Source organism: Peromyscus leucopus, chromosome 4 (genome assembly GCF_004664715.2).
Source record: "Peromyscus leucopus breed LL Stock chromosome 4, UCI_PerLeu_2.1, whole genome shotgun sequence".
Classification (NCBI taxonomy): Eukaryota; Metazoa; Chordata; class Mammalia; order Rodentia; family Cricetidae; genus Peromyscus; species Peromyscus leucopus.
Window position 1 is genome coordinate 94,102,143 of NC_051066.1, and position 13,775 is coordinate 94,115,917.

The 13,775-nt window shown below is 52.9% G+C and overlaps 1 protein-coding gene across 3 annotated transcripts in view; it reads left to right on the forward strand.

Moving 5' to 3' along the window:
* The first annotated feature begins 475 nt into the window (after positions 1 to 475).
* Pak6 (p21 (RAC1) activated kinase 6) overlaps positions 476 to 13,775 on the forward strand; it is a 34,033-nt gene continuing 20,733 nt past the window's right edge. Inside the window, exons 1-2 of one of the 3 annotated variants that reach the window (XR_005091377.1) lie at positions 476 to 1,349; positions 2,107 to 2,189. The gene's annotated coding sequence lies outside the window, so the exon portion shown is untranslated. The remainder of the gene's footprint in view (positions 1,350 to 2,106; positions 2,190 to 13,775) is intronic. The other 2 variants (XR_005091381.1, XM_028888076.2) reach the window with 2 other exon arrangements.

Sequence of the window (13,775 nt, forward strand, 5' to 3'; positions counted from 1 at the left end):
ACAGGGAAAAGACAAACAACTGGCCAGCACTGAACTTGGGCACTTCACAGATGGACGGGGAAGGGGTGACCAGGCTCACCCAGTGCTAGCCAGGGAACCAGCAGGTGGGTATCATGAAAGCCCAGGTCTCCTTTCCAGCCAGTGCAACTGTTTCTAGTCATAGGAGGGGCATGCAGGGGCAGGGGAGAGCGGGAAGGCTGGGACCCACGGGACCGAGTACCCCACCCTGCATCCTCACCCTTTCTGCCCTTTAGGACAAAACCAGATGAGAGCCAGTAAGGGGTGTGCCTCCCCGGCTGTGGCCACGCCTGCCTGCCATGGCCGAGACCCACAGCCGCAAACCTGGGGCAGAGGCAGGAGAGGGGGTGAGGCTTGGCGGTGAGCCAAGAAGGTCTGACTTCTAGGGAGCAACGGTGGCTACAGTAGGCTCCCGTGAGCCCCACCCTCCGTCCTTGCTCGCCCTCCCCCTCAGCGAAGGAAAGCAGTGAGAAACGTGTTTTTTATAAATAGCTCCAACCCCAGCTGATTTGTAAATTCAGTGGGGTTTTGTGTGTGTGTGTGTGTGTGTGTCAATGACATCACCCTCCTCCCCATGGCAACCCCCGACGATATCAAAATTGCCAGGCAACGTTGGAGCTGCTCGCGCCCTAAAGGAGCAGGTCGCTGCCTGAGGAGCTGATGGAGAAATCCCAAAGTGAGCTGGGGTGCACGGTGGAGGAGGGGCGCGCCGCGGCCGGGGCTGCCGGGCCCTGATCGATCCATCGGCCAGAGGAAGGCGGGAGTGGCTGCGGCTTGCTCGGCCAGCTCCTCTTGACAGCAGCCGCGGACCCCATCAGGTGGGGGGAGGGCACTGCTCGGCTCCTGACGTACCGGGGAGCAGCCAGCAGCCATCCAGGTGACTAAGCCGGCCCACCGCCACTGAGTCACCCACCCGCCTTGGCTTCTCTTCCTTCCCCCTTTGCATCTGATTATTTGGGGAGCTAAAAACTTGGAGGTGTACCTGAGGCCCGCCCCTTCTAACTCTCCCCTCCCTACCTCGGCTTGGAGGAAGATGGAACTCGCTGGGAAGCTGCCACTACCCCCTAAGGACATGGAAGGCACGGAGGGAGCCAGAGGTGCCCAGGGAGAGACCGCAGCTGGCAGAGTACAATAGCAGACATGGTGATCAGGCTGCCCATGTGTCCTCTGAAGGTGCTGGAAGAGACGGGGAGTCTGGTCCATACCGACTGGAGTCCTCCTGTGCCGGCTTTAAGCTCACCTCTCAAGGGGATCTGTCTGTAAACGTGTGGCTTCCAGGGCCATTGGTATTCGGAGAGCAAGGCTGGATTGGCATAGGCAGGCCTGTGCAGGTAGGTGGCTCTGTACTGGGTGTGGACCCACGTGTGTGTGAGAGGGTGAGGGTGTGTCACGGTGTGTGCGCCCAGCCAGATCTGAGGACAGCGGCTGGTCAGCGGAGAGCTGGGGATGGGGACTTGACAGCGGTTGATTCTGACGGATGCTGGGCGGGTCCAGTCTTGAATGCATGCTAGGGAGAAGGGACAGCGAACACATGGCCTGAGCAGACTGAAGAACAGCTGCCTGCTCAGGCAGGCCCAAAAACCCTTGCTGGGTCCACCGGACAGAGACATGGCCAGATGCCAAGATGGGAGGTGGTCCTGAGGCCTGGCCAAGTGTGAGAACTAAATTCAGAAGGCTTGGGTCTGCAGGTCCATCGCTCCACCTTCCTGACAGCCCTGGGCACTCGGGAACGCCTTCCACCCAAGACCGGGTCACTCCCCCATGCAGAGCAGGTCAGCACCGATGTGGGTGCCCTGCTGAGCTCATGGACACATTCAGTGAGCAGGCGACTGTCCGGGGCTCAGCTGGGGGCCTCTTCCAGTCATGCCCCAGTGTGTGTCAGGCAGAGGGGTGTGGACCCCTGCCTCCCCCACACCACTGGCAGGTTTTCAGGCACACCAGTGAGTAAGCTGCCGCAGGGAGGGAGGTTGTGCCCACAGAGACTGGATGACACCAATCAGGAACCTTCCGGAGAAAGGAGGCTGAAAGAGAAAAATCACTGAGGTTTTTCTTTTTCTTTCTTTCTTTTTTTTTCTTTTTTGCCTAAAGGTAGAGCAGCTTTCTGGGCTCCAGACAAGCATCAGCCTGCAGTGGGAGAGGGTGAGGCCCAGCTGCCCTGAAGGAGAGTCAAGGTAAGGTCTTCACTGTGGCGGCAGACTGAACTCTTGAGCTGGGGACAGGGTGTCCATATATTGAGTGAGGCTACTCCTCACCTAGGACCTAGAAGCTAACTCCAAGTTGACAGAACAGCTGTGAGGAGGTCCTGGACTAAGGATTCCCAGGGCTGCTTGCCTGCTTGCTACCACTCTCCAGGCAGATTTTGAAACAGCTCTGTGGGAACTGGCTTCGGCCTCTGGGCTTGTTTCTGCAGTCCCTGAATTTGCTTCCTGCTCCAGCCGGATCAAGCCAGGGCCACCAGGACGCCTTTCAAGAAGCCCTTCTCGCCTGCCCCTCATGTAGTCATTCCACAAATATTTATGGCGAGTCCTCTGCCTACTGGATTCCTGCTCTCTCTTGGTGCCCTCTTCCTGAACTTGACCTGTCAGACTGACTCTGAAAGTCCGCATGAGGCCAGGGCCAGGGACCTGCCTGGGGGCATACTAGTGTTCCCCTTAATCTTGGGCTCCCAGCCTCTGCTCAGGGTTCTTGGCTGGTAGGCTCCATGGGGCCCCAGGAACTCAGGTTCATAAGGCACAGGGAGAGCTCCGGGCAGCAAGGCTAATGCATTTCAGCCTCTGGTGTGGAAAGCCAAGGTCAGAGAACTCTGCATCTGTGCTAGGAGTCGGGGCGTAGGGTCTTTGCCAAAGTTGGTTCTGATGGAAACTGAGTTGGGGGGGGGGGACTTGGGAGCTCACCTAGATAAGATTGAGGATTGGCCTTTGGGCCAAGAAGGGTCTCCCTCTGTGGGTAGATATACCCACGTTTTTTCTGGTGGTAAGTCTGGGAACTCTAATGACGAGGGCACCAGGGGAGTCGGCACCAAGAGCAAGCCCTTCTAGAAGTATTTGATTTGGGTGGAAACTGAGTCCCGGCAGGCAGGGCATATAGGAACTGCATAACCTTTCCCCCCACATACACACTGAGTGCATTTGGGACTTGCCGAGCACAGGGACGGTGCAGGCCAGTGGGGTCCCAGCATACTCTGTACCATTCTCCAGGATGACCAACACTGTCCCTGTCCTGGGTGAGCACATAGGACCTCAGTCAGGAGGAGCCTATGGTATGTTTGACACCTGGCTCCGGGATGAGGAAAATAACCCAGCTCTGGAAGTGCTTCTCGCTTCCTCCCAGAAGATGACTCTTAACCTTGGGAGCCTCCAGGTCTGCAGAGCTGAGCAGAAGCCAGTGCCCTGCTGGGGCCAGAGTGGCAGAGCTAGCGAGTACCTGAGCAAACAGTGGGCCATCAGGGAGGCAGCGGGCTTGGCCAGGAGGAAGCCTCGGGTAGAAGCCAGGGCATGGGCAGATGGAGGAAAGGCTGCCGGGTGCTTACGAGGGTTCAATGAAGGCTCTAGGCTGGTTTCTGACCATGCCCGTCTCTGTGAGAGATTCTCTGCACCTAGGGCCGACTGAGTCAGTCAAGAGGTAGGCCAAGATCCTCCAAAATGCCACTCCTCACCCACATGGCCCAGAGGCTCCTCCTATGAGCTGTGCCTCCCTTGCAGAGGCAGAAAGGGCTCCTGGGAGACCTGTGGCTGGAAGCAGAGAGCTCTTCCCAGTGGCTGCCATCCAGACTGTCAGTGGAACGACCCAGCAGTGGAGCAGACGGCCAGACTTGGGCAGTGCTGGGGTCTTGCAAATCTTATTATCAGGCATTTTGTAGCCATCCTTGAGACAAGAGCTCATTTCTGTGAGTCTTCTGGTATAAACGAGCTGGCTAGCAGCTTGGGGCAGAGCATAGGAAATGGAAACTCCTTAGCCAAGGTTGGCCTTCCTGTATGTATAAGCTATGTGCATGACCTGGGAAGCTGTCAGCCTCCCTGCTGCCCCCCCCCCACACACACAGAAACACTCCACCTCCATCATAACTTGGACTCTGGGTCCAGGAAGGGATAAGCAGAGAACTGGGACCAATGAGATGAAGGAGACCTTGTCTTTTCTGGTGTCTCATCTGTTATTACAGCATAATCTATACAGCTAAGTAATCCACACAAAATGGAGCTTTATTGGCACCCCAGTTCTAGAGGCTGGGAAGTCCACAGTGGCAGGGCCCACGTTTAGCAAAAGCCTTGGTGCTAACTGCACCATCGCATGGCAGGAGGCAGAAAGGCAAGAGAGTTCCACACATTAATCCACTCCTAAGGGTGGTACCCCAGTGACGCGAACACCTCTCAACCCTCTTGCATTGGGGGTGGCCCGTAGACCGTGGTACCCAGCAGGCTGCGAGGTACAGACAGTGCTTATCCCTGCTCACTGGTTTGCATCTCGTGATTGCCTGGCTACTAAGTACCAAGTCCAGATGGCTGGACGAGGGAGTGGGAAAGAGATACACAGGACAGAGCTCTGGGCCTGGGCAAGTTTGCATGCAGTAGAGGGATGAAGAGAGAAGCTTGGGGTCAAGGCCACCAGAAACCAGCTGAGCCACAGAGCCAGGTTACAACTGGATGGTTTTGTCCTTACGCCTCTGCTGGACCCCAGGCTCATCCCTGAAATTGTCACCCATGACTCATCCATTCCAAATATTTCATGAATTCAAGACAGCTCTGAACTAGAACTTCATAAAGTACCCCCTACCAAAAAAATCCCTATGTTATGAGTGAAATTATAGATGGGAGCAGCTCTCACCTCCAGGCCCAGGCAAAGAGTGCTCAGGGATAAGTCGGCCAGACCTCGGACAGTGTCACCGTGGACAGTGTCACCGGGCGCAGTCAGGAGCGAGTGTCAGGCCTGCATTGCTGCTTCTGCTAACGAGGATGGATTATTTCCTGTCTCTCCATTTCAGTTTCCTCTCCTGACCCGCGAAGATAATTAGGGCTGTTGAGAGGGTAACCATGATGCTTTCTGCTGAGACATCAGAGAGGCAAGGTGCTGCCAGGAAGAGACCCATCTTATTTAGGGCACTCAGGAGAGGCTTGCTGGGTGACTGTGGAAGACCCTCCTCTGGGAAAAGCCAAGGCATCACAATGCTGATGGATGATGGATCAGGCCCAAGAAAACCAGGGAGAATAGCAATGCCAGATCCATTTGCCCCAGAGAGCAAACCGTGTGCTCAAGGTCTTTAAAGATCCCCAGGCTACTGAAAACAGTTCCTTCTGAGGTCCAGACCTGAGGGTCCTGAGGATTGGGAGTGGGTTGTACCCATGGAAGGGAGGGAGAGACAGAGTTGCCTAGGACCACTCCTCTCTGGCCTGACATCTTTTCTCACAGTGGTGGCTGCAGTTCTTGAAGAGCTGTGGACTCACCACCCCCACCTGAATCACAAAGCTTGGAAGGCGGCACGCAGAGAGGACCACTCTGATGAGTGGCTTGGGGACACTCAATCCCAGAGCCTTTATAAACTTTTCTTACCAAATGGTAATTCATCATAGTAATTTAGAAAATATAGGCTGCTGTTCTGATTTCACCTAGAAATGAAGGCAAATCCAGAACATGACAGGCTTCTGTAAGCTGGGAGAAATCATGTAAGTTCCCTCTCTGGACAAGAGGCTGCAGGACCTCAACCCCAGCAAAGGAGCTCTCATAGTGGCCAGCAATATGTATAAAAGCTCTTTATGGCACTATTGCGGTACAGAGACCCAAGTATTCACAGAGGGATGCCGAGGACCATTTTTGAACAATTGAGACTTCTCTGGGGCATGGATTCTGCTAAAGTCCCGTTTAATCAGCAAGTCAGACATCCCTGTCCTAGGATGCTCTGCTTATGTGTGCATTTGTGTCTGTATCCTAGGGTCCCTGACCTCTGGCTAAGGAAGAAGCTTCATGGCTAGGTCTTTCCTCCTCACTTCAGGCTGCCCAGAGCTTGGAAAGGGCTTCCCTGCATGCTCAGAAGAGGAAAGTGCAGACACCCCAAGTCAGCTCTGCACTGTTCTGGCCTCTGATCTCAGTGCAGCAGGAGCCCAGCCTACTCTACCCTAGGGCAAATAGCAACAAACCGGTCACCTTGCTCAAGGCTGCCGCCTGGCACCAGGACTCCCAGAGCCAAGGCAACAGCAGAGTTGAAACCGGGAAGACTGGTTCTGTAGTTTAGTTTCCTGGCCTGGAGCATCTCCAGCTCCATGGCTTTCTTTCAGCCTCAAATGAGGCGTCATATGGAATTGTACAAGAAAGTACCGAGGAGGAAGGAGCTAGGGGACCAGTTACCTCACAGCTGCACGGCCAGGGGAGGAGAGGACTGTCCGCAAATGAGCTGGCCCTCTTAGATGCTGCAGCACCTTTAAGACAAAGGGGGGTCTCTGACAGTGTTCAGTCCAACTCTCATTGATTTATAGAAGGTGGCTCCTGAGGCCACCCAGCCAACTAGAAGCCCCAGCTCTCTTGACCAGGGCAGGCAAGAATGGCCCATAGCTTGATGATCTTGAGAGAGGTGGTTTGGTCTGACAGTGTGAGGCTGGACAGGTCCCTGTGCCTCTTCTGGGCATGCTGTTCTTTCTCACAGGGGCCCGAGCTCTGCCACCCCACCCACCCTGCATTCTGCTCAACGTGGGGCCTCAGTCTGACCTGTGCTTATTGAGCAAGTAGTCCCCAAGGACAGACATCATTCCTGGCACTAGGCCGCTGGCCAGTGAGCAGATCTAACTAATTTGTGAATGGATTGACTCAAGTTCTGTGTGTCCCAGGTAGTAGCACAGGCCGAGAAGGCCCTGGACCAGAATTTGGGCAGAGGGAAGAGAGGGCATAGGGGGAGAGGTATCTCAGATCATCTTTCCACCAGTATATATTTTCCTTTCCAGCGAGGAGTGTGTGTGTGTGGTGTGTGTGTGTGTGTGTGTGTGTGTGTGTGTGTGTGTGTTATATGCTGGTGTGTTCAACAGTATGGACCCATGCGGAAGCCAGAGGTTGATATTAGTGTCTTCATCAATTACTTCTCTACCTTACTATTTTTTTTTTTGGAGATTTAGTTTTATATGTGTGTGTCTGTGTCTGTGGATGCATGTGTGTGTGTGTGTGTGTGTGTGTACATGCCAATGGTGGCCAGAAGAGAGCGGTGGATCCTCTGGACCTGGACGTACAGGCCGTTGTGAGCCACGTGATGTGAGTGCTGGAACCGAACTTGGGTTCTCTGGAAGTGCCAAAGGGCCCTTCTTGGCTGAGTCATCTCTCCAGCCCCTTCCACCTTATCTTTGGAGACAGGGTATCTCACTGACCTGGGGGTTCATTATTTCAGCTGGATTGCCTGGCCAGTGAGCCTGAGGACTCTGTCTCCCGCTTACCCCAAGAGTTGGGGATATGCTCTGTGTTTGCTGTAGCTCGCTTTTTCATGTGGCTCCTGGTGGGGGAGAGGGTATGAATCCAGGCTCTCATGCTCGCACAGCAGGTTCCTTGCTCACTGAGCCATCTCTTTCCCCTTGAGGGAGGGCTATAAATGTGTAGCTGTCACCATTAGAGGTCAGTTCCCAGGAGGAGGAGGGCAGTTCCGTGTCAGCAGATCTGAGACAGGCAAGGAGACTTTAGAATAGAACTTGTTGGAAGAAGATGGTGTGTCCCACGTCCAGAAAGGAGGGGTGAGGTAGAAATGTTAGCCCATGTGAGGGATGGAGCCAGACTCACAGCAGGTGGGGCAGGAAAAGCAGATATTCAGGACCCTACGGAAGCATGTAAGAGCAATGTCAGGGACACCCACCATCACCACCAGCTAAGCAGGGGCACGGGTATGGGTGTGACAATGGTGTGATAAGGAGCCACCCTGTCTGTGTTCACAGGAATGTTCCAGTAAGCAAACGGGAGCTTTGCCCAGTATGTGCCAGAGAGCAGGGAAAGGAAATACCCAGAGAACAGACAGTTAAGCCCAGCCCAGCCAAGTGGCAGTTCAAGAAGCCATACCTTCAAACATCAACCCAGTGGTCAGAGCTCCACAGAGGCCACACAGCCCAGACCCTGGGGCCTTCATGCAATTACATCTAAGTGTGGTCTTCTATTCAAAGAGTTAGGGTGGTACTCCAGGGGCCAACATCACACTCCCTCAGAAGCTTTGGTCCTCATCTGGCCAGGCACAGGTCTCCCCCACCCCCATACCATCACCATCTGTCCTTCCCCTGAAAGTCAGACCCAAGGATGCCACAGTCATAACCCTGCCCCAGCCTCAGACCTGGGGCCGCAGTTGCGGGTCCAGCAGAGAGAAAGAGGGATAATTAAGGGGTCCTCTTCAAGGGGGCTTCCAGCTGTTAGTTTGGCCAGTAGCCATGGCAGCCAGAGTGCTGTAGTGACAGCGAGAGGCGTTTGGGCGGAACTTTGGGGGCCATTAAGAGTAGAGCCTGCAAAGCAATTGTAGCAGGAAGATATTAAATGAATCCATCATGTCTCTAAAGCGAGTGTCCTTACTGTAGAGATGGCTTTGTTCTCCAAGCCTTGCCAGGTTGGCTCAGCTTAAAGTCCATGCACCCGGGAAGGATGCCATGGTCTGCAGTTAGGCCTCTGCTCCTGAATGGCTCGTCTCAGGTTATCAGGCCCCCTTGGGAACGTCCGGCTCGTGGAACCCCCAGTGCCGGTTTTTATTTGGAGGGCAGTCTAGAAAGGGTCAGAACTTGAGAAAAAGGAGCCAGAAAGAGACTGTTATAGATGAGGCTGTCTCCTTCTACTGAGGCCAGTATGGGCCCGAGCTCCTGTCCCATCAGCAAATGGATGGGTGGTCCCACCAGGTGGGCACCCATGGGCTTTCCCAACACCAACTGGACCCTAAACAGGGCTGGGTTGTTTATTTATTTATTTATTTATTTATTTATTTATTTATTTATTTATTTTCTGGGCTATGAATCGGTTGAATAGCAGGCAGTAACTTTATCTTCTGGAAGAATCCTGGGATTTTGCTCTGTAGCATACCACAATGGGCTTGGCTGCTCTTTATGGAAGTGTGTGTACATACTGTGTGTGTGTGTGTGTGTGTGTGTGTGTGTGTGTGTAGTCTCTTTCCTTTATCAGCTTCATTCACTCTGTTTGGAGGTATTTTTTGTTGTTGTTTGTTTTTTGTTTTTGTTTTTGTTTTCGAGACAGGGTTTCTCTGTGTAGTTTTGGTGCCTCTCCTGGATCTCACTCTGTAGACCAGGCTGACCTCGAACTCACAGAGATCCATCTGGTTCTGCCTCCCGAGTGCTGGGATTAAAGGTGTGTGCTACCACCGCCAGGCCTGTTCGGAGGTATTGGTCCTAAGGACTCCTAAACACTAATGCTTAGACCTCGTCACTTCACCTTCCCAAGGGAAGGGAGCAAGGTTTCCCCATTATCCACAGCAAGAAACCAAAACTGAGATCACGATGAACAAATAGACAGGCCAAGGGGCTCCAGTCCTGCAGGAGTCCATGGTTCCTGCAGCCAGACTCTGCCTGCCTCGTCCTGCAGGAGGACCCAAGGGTCTGGCAAAGGAAGCTTCCCTAACTCACGCTGCCTGGCTCTTAGAGGTATGCACTTGCTCTTGCCCCATCAGCAAATAGTGGATGGGCTGGCATGGAAAGGCGCTGGTAGGACCAATCCCAGAACAGAAAGAGACAGGTGTGGAACATCTTAGAAGAGAGGCATCTTCTGGGGCTGGGAGTTCCGGGGAGCAGGCCCACTGCCCCTCCTAGATCCCAGTCCCCACAGCCTCCTCCTCCTGCCTGGAGTATGTAGGTGTGTTGGCTGCCTACTCCCCAGTAGTCTCTGAATGTGAGACTCATGCTGTCAAGCCCAGTTTTGGTCTGTGATGGTCAGACAGCTTGAGGAGGATCGGCAGGCAGGGGGTTGACTCATGACCAGTGAAACCTAGTACTTGGTCCTAACAGGGGACTCCAGGACCACCCTTACCCTGCACATATGGCAGTCCTCATGTCCTACTCAGATTTTGGGTGGAGATATCCCATGCACCAGACTGCCAACTGTTCAGACTGTCCTTGGCCTCAGGGACTTCTGAGCATCAGGGTTAGGAGAACAAACTTGGAGTCATGTGATGTGGCTTCTCCACTCAGGAACTGGCTTAGGCCACTGGCTGATGTGCAGGATACCACTGACCATGCGCCTTATACGCAGTGCCATTTCTCACGGTTCTGCGAGCTCAGACGTCCAAGGTTAGGATGCTGGAAAACTTGGTGTTCAGGGAAGGTCCATTTCCTGGTTTATAAGTGGTTATCTTTTCATAATAACATCTGGTGGCTAGAGACTGGGGCCCATTCTGAGGCCACTTGTGTAGGGCATTAATTTGGTTCATGAGGTGTTACAGTTTTTGTTTGTTTGTTTGTTTGCTTGTTTGTTTGTTTGTTTTTTAGAGTAAAAGCCTGTCCTCTGGCAACCCCAACGAGCTAGGCTCAGTCACCTCACTGATAATGTCAATTAAAGAAAGAAGTAATGGGGATTGGGAGTGGAGCAAAAAATATTCATTCAATAAGGCCACACTGGAAAGAGGAACAAAGAGAAGGATTCAGTGGCCCCCACCAAGTCCATCTTCAAGAGTACCAACAGGTTTAGTTGTAAATAGAGGGCACTGTGGAGTGTATGACTCCATAGTCCTTGTCAAGGTGTGGTTCTGCCCTTAGTCGCCCATCTTGTCTCAGCAACATCCTGTGAGGTGGGTGGATAGGGTGTCAGAAGTGTACGAAGTCCCTTCCTGGGAGGCAAGTTCTGGCTGGCTCCAGAGCTTCAGCTTACCCTTCCTTAGAAAGGAATTCAAGCAGAAAATCGTCATTCTGTGTGGTCCACTATCTCATAGATTGGATGCCTCTAAGGGAGGGGCACAAGTGTTTCTCTTGAGACTATGTCCCTGCTAACCTGGAGAGCTATTTTGTTGGTGGTGAGTGCTTGCTTGTTTTTGGAGACAGAGTTTTCCTGTGTAGCCCTGGCTGTCCTGGAACTTGCTATGCAGACCAGGCTGGCCTCACACTCACAGAGATCCACCTGCCTCTGCCTCCTGGGTGCTGCCTGGCTGGGGTTAACCACCAGAGTAGTTAAAAGGGGTCTTCAGGTGCTAATCACCTCTAAGACCTTGCCTCCTAATAACTTTCTCACATTGGGGATTAGATCTCAACATATGAATGGGTAAGCATGTTGTGGGTGGGAAGGATCCATACATACGCTTACAGCAGGAATTATGGGTCCTTTCTTAGCTACTCTGTGCCTCAGTTTCATCACCTGTAAAGTAAGAATAATAGTACGGTGCTTCCATCAGGGTTATTGTGCAGATAGAGTGAGGCAGCGTAAGCTAAGAGCTTACCTCAGGGCTCCGCCCACAGGAACCATTCAGTAATTGGCAGGTGTGATTACTACTGTTGTTAGGAGAGCAGAGGCATCCAGAGATAGGAAGCGAACAGAGAGCTAGGGAGCTTGTTAGCAAGCTCCTGGTTCCTAGGAAGCTTTTCAAGTTCTGAGCAGAAAAGCGCAGGGAAGGATAATGTGTTTGTATTTCTAAACCACAAGTTGATCCATATCTTTCCTCTTTGGCCCTAACCTGGGCTCTCAGCCCTGGCGGCACCAGTCAGATGTTACAACAGGCCCGACAGCCACTGGCTGAGAAAGAATTGGGAAGTGCTCACCCCACCCTGTGTGCCACCCCGAGGCCCTTGAAGACTGTGCTGGCTGGCTGGCCAATACTCCAAGAGCCTTTCCTCAAGGTCTTATCTGTGCTTTCTCCAAGGCTCCTGCCTGATGTGTGAATGGCAGCATATGACTCCCTTGGCATCAGACGTGTGCCAGAGACCGAGTCTCCTCAGGGGACTGTTTGCCTGGTGTCCCATAGCCTTGGCACCGCAGTGGAGGAAACAGGCCCAGAGTGAGGTGTGAGCACACTGGAGGGAACACTGTCCTTCAGACTGTGGCTAGGACTTTCCACGCCGTTGTCCTGCGCTCTCCTCTGAGGCAGGGCTGAGCTGCGCATGGATGAGAGGAGCAAGGAGGGAGAGACACAAACAGGAATCAACCATTCAATCTACCCTTTATATTCCAGTCATCCCAGCCAGCAGGGCATCATCCAACCCACTGAGTTGAGCCTTGTGTAGAAGCAGCGGGAATATAGAAACAGGACTTGATGTGTGTGGCTCATGAGCCTGAGAGGTCCGCTAGTGTAGTCCTGTACTGAGGATGGACGCGTCTCTAGCGAATCTTACTGAAAGCTGATTTGGTTAGCTTCATCAACGGAGGAGTCATTACCTGCTCGGTCCATCTTGTTTGCGAGCCCCTGCCTTTCTTGAGGCCCCAGGCCCCAGTTCAGCTTCCAAGGGTGGAGGAGAGACCAGTGTTTCCTAAACCTATTCCCTCTAAGGAAAGGATGAGACTTGACTAATAGCTATTCTGGGACATGTCAACCTTGATTCAAATCAAATTAGGTACCAGTTGATTTCCGATAATATTCTAACATTCATATTTTATTGCAGTTCAGCAATTCAAATTAATGCGTAGAGCCATGGTTTTGACATATAAAGGTATTTTATTAAAAGACGGTAATTCACATGTACACTTGTGGATGCGTCAAAAAGTAATTTAGGGTGTTGATTCTAGAGTCAATGCTACACTCCATTCCAGCTTCGGTTTGCAGTTTATTTCAAATCCACAGCAACCAATCTCCTCCCACCCTCCACACAGCACAGCCTCCTTCCTATAACCAACACCAGGCAAGTACCTAGGCCCAGGGTGACTGATCTATGGGGAAGCCATATTGGTGTCACTTCAAGGGACTTAGGCAGCTTCCTAACTGGTCACAGGAGATCAGGGCTTTGCTTATAATGTCCAGAGGAAATAGAATCCACTCAGGAAAGACAGAGAGGAGAAAGGGGAGACGGAGGCAGGAGTGAACAGACATGAAATGCATATATGTGTGGGGCTGGGAGAACCTGTGCTCAGCTGCTGAAGCTCCCATACCACCCTTCTCCAGTACAATGAGGGTACAGAGGTCCCAGGTGCCACCACACAAGGCTCAGAGCTTCATGGGGCTGGCAAGTTCCCATGGCTCACCCTTATGCAGGTTGGTGGGAGCCCTGGAGGAAACTCCAGAGAAGCAAGCGAGCCCACGGTGCAGATGACTTATTTAGAAACAGCACCCAGACAGCCAAGAAATCAGCGATCAAAAATACGTGGCAAACAAGATGTCCATTAAAAACCAAAGTTTGAGATGCCTAGCAACGGTGACAGAAGAAACAGTCCTGTACTGTCCGGGGTCTTGTGTCCCCTACCTGTGACTGGCACCACAGTCACCTAGCCGCCATAGGAAGCAGCCATTTGGGTTCCAGATGACACACATTTCTAAGCCAGAATCCTCTCAGCACTCAGCGAGTCAAGTTCTCTCCGAGGGCCCAAGTAGAGGACAGCAAAGGTTTTTTCCTTAGTTGGGGAGGAGACAGAGAGGTGGCCCCTGCCCCTCCCTCAAACCAGGTAGAGGGCTCCTGCTGGGACGTCACCGTCCAGTTTGTGGGTGGCATGCTGCTGGAAGCGGTCTCTCCCCTCAGCGCCCCTTTTCTGTAATCTTAAAACCACAGAAAGTTCTCAGGACTAAGCCAGGGTGACAAGGAAATCGGGATCCCTTTCTACCCTGCTCTCCTGCCTGCACCAGGAGGCCACCCCGGGACAGTCGCAGGGCGGGGGAACTTGTCCAGACTTGGCAAGCAAGCTAA